Here is a 3,260-nt window from a genome sequence, read left to right as displayed (position 1 = left end):
AGGGAAAACCAAAATTAAACTAAATGTTATTATTCTCTCCCCATGGCTGCTTCAAATTTCTACTGCATTCCTGAGGCATTTTCCAGTTTTTTCATACATATTCAATGTGAATTTAATTGTGCTATAATTTTCATTTGCGTTGTCCTCACAAACTTGCTTTTCATTTCCAGTCCCTTAAAAATCATAAAACTAAATCCTGAAGCTCTCTTTCAGAAGTTTCTCTGTGGTACCCTGAAATATGGTTTTTACGTGGAAGTTCTGGTTTCCTCATCGCAATGATGAAATTTTAATACTTCACCTTAAGAGTTTTGCTGAAGTAGGAATTTGTATAGGCTCTGGCAACAGTGCTTAAATGCAAATCCTGGCCATCCGATTTAAACATCAGAAAATACCAAGAAAAACTAAAAGAACATTTTCTTGGCCTCAGCAAGCTTTTTTTGGAACAATTATTTTTTTCAATGGATGTACCAGATGTATCTCCCTCAGGTACCCAAACTGATATTCTGTGTGGTTTTAGAGAGGAAGGATCTTGAAGCTGGAGTTATAAATGGACCTGACAAAGGCAGCAAAAGTAAAAAAAAAAGTGTAAGACTCCAAGTTATGAAGAAAGAAGATATTCCCAAAGAAATTCCCCAGATCCTTTACCTGCATCAGAATAAAAAAGAGAGGAGAGATTGAGAAAAGTCAACAGGTCAAGTCTAATTTTATTTATTAGACATGTGCACAAAGTGATAAATAAAAGAATATGAATCCCATATAAGTGCAGTTTTTAAGGGCAGATTTTTAGACATATGAAGTGCATTCCTAATCTAGCCCTTCCAGCACACTCCAGTGCCTTGTGTCCGGCCCAGTCAAAGGGAGCAAACAAAGGAGTAAAATATGTATGTCCTCAGGCAACATGTTAAAGCCATTAAAGTTTCTAGCCATATGATGGCACACAGAAAGCCACATCAGCTTTATGAGAGAGCTCTGAGCTCATGGATTTTGAGAAGGTGAGGATCATACTGCTGAGGAAGAGGGGGACAAACATGGGTTTGCCAGAGAGGAATGTAAAGACAATGCTCAAATTCTAGTACCTGAGGGGAGAAACCATGTGATAATGATAAGAGAAGGAAAGAAAGAAAGGATCATGACTACTGTGCAATTATTTCAGCCCAAAATCTGAGGCATCTCACATTAAATAAATCATTAATTCATTTTCATGCTGCCACCCCAAGAAAGCCACACACTGTTTATGACTTGACTGCCAAAAGTTTGCTGGACAGGATGAGCGCTAAAAGCTCACACAGAACAGGAAGCAGTGTCCTATTTCTAAGACAGAAAAGGTCTCTCCATGCAGTCTGTGAACTCAGAGGAGCATGAAAAACCAGGACAAAGACCACTCTCATCCCCAGCAGAATTCCAAGTTACAGATTCCCTGTGGGGTAGGATGCTGAGAAACACTAAGCTCAGTTTCTGTTCTAAGAACTCTCTGCAGTAGCGAGAGCTTTCTATCCCAAGAGACATTCCTCCAGCTTAGCACTGGAAGTTTGTGCTGAGCTATGCTGCCTCCACTCCTTCTGCTTTAACCCTTTCTTCTCTTTCCCAAAGATTTTGCTGAACACTGATGCAGCTGATAGGTACTTCCAGGGACAGAGCAGTAAACCCTCTTACTTTCAGTATTACATGCAAACTTTTCAAAACATCCTAAACAGATTGATGCTTCCCTGTTTCCCATATCCCACAGTCAATTTCCATATGTAGAAATGCAGCCTGTTCTGCTAAGCTGGGCCTCCTGGGCCTAAAGGCTCCCTGGGCTACACTGACAATTAGGAATTGTATAAATACATTTAATAATGGGATGGCTGCATAATACAAACACAGGGTGGTTAACAAAGCAATCACTGGACTCAAAACCAGGGGAGCTGGACTGTATTGCAGGACAAAGAGCCAATCATGCTATCCCTGTTTCTCCATCTGTAGAATGATAAAAGAGAACATTTACCATGTTTGTGAAGGTTTTAGAGCTCTATAGATGAAAAGGATTCAGTAAGAACAAAGCACTGGAACAGGAACCCTGATACCAAGATCACAATTAAATGATTCAGTAAACTTCTGAGTTTTTATAGGGAATAAAAATCAGAGACCAGATGAGTTCAGTAACAAAAAAAAATTAAAGTTATTTACTTCTGCCCTAAGTCTACAGGGAAAGCACAGCTGCAGCTGCATTTTAGGACAAGGAATGAATTTATCCCTGGCTGTGATTTGGGAAATCTTACTGTGCCACTTCCATTTAAGATAGTGTCTGAGAAAATACCATTAATATGGGGATCAAATAGAAAAAAAACAGTGTACAATTTAACAGTGGATAATATATTCTCTGTATTACATTTACAGAAGATTTTTTAAAAATTCTATCAGCTACAGATAACTATGCAGAGATCTTTTGCAGAGATCTAAAAGAACATCCAGGAGAGAAGACAGGTATCATTACTCTCACATTACTCTGGGGAAGCTGAGGCAGGGGAAAGGTGAGGCATTTTTTCTTCAAATCATGCCAAAAGTGATGGGTTCAGAAAGCAGCTCATTCTAAATCCCTCTTCCTAACCAATTTACCTCATTCTCTTTCCCAGCCCTCAGTTTTATACCTCTAGTGCATTCTTAAATCTTACTAAAACCATGGAAGATTTGGGATGTGCAAGGAAGGCAGGATAGTACAGAGATTCTTTGTTTTAATTATGCTACTACAGCCAAAGAACTCACAACACCCCCATAGATGCACACTAACTGTATTATGTACATATATAATAAAGGTAGTTATACCAGAATCATGCTGTGAAGGGAAATATTCTAGGTAACAAGATTAAATCTCCTCCTAATTGCCACTTCTCTAATGAAGACAGAGATAATTATCCAAACTTCTTGGCAGAGTGACAGTGTGTGAACCACTTTGTCAGTGCTGCTGACATTCTGTAGCTGCCCTAATCCTCTGCTGTTCTACCAACCACTCCAGGGCTTCTACCAACTGTTTATGGGGAGACAGACTGATGTTATTTTAGGAGCATCCCTGATCTTGAGTCACAGTGTGGCCAGTCTGGGATCAAATGCGCTCCCGTTACCTAATTCTTGAACCGCCCAAGTTCAAAAGCAGGCTGACCGAGGTGGGATGCAACCCACGGGACCAAGAGTCCTTCCCTGGGATGAAATGACGTCTCACGAAACTCCGAGCTGTGAGCTGCCCGAGGCTCGAGGCGCCGCCCAGGGGCTCACACTCTGCCGTG

The sequence above is a fragment of the Corvus brachyrhynchos genome, unplaced genomic scaffold (genome assembly GCF_000691975.1).
Source record: "Corvus brachyrhynchos isolate BGI_N302 unplaced genomic scaffold, ASM69197v1 scaffold395, whole genome shotgun sequence".
Lineage (NCBI taxonomy): Eukaryota > Metazoa > Chordata > Aves > Passeriformes > Corvidae > Corvus > Corvus brachyrhynchos.
The sequence above is the reverse complement of the archived record's forward strand: the minus strand, read 5'-3'. Positions refer to the sequence as shown.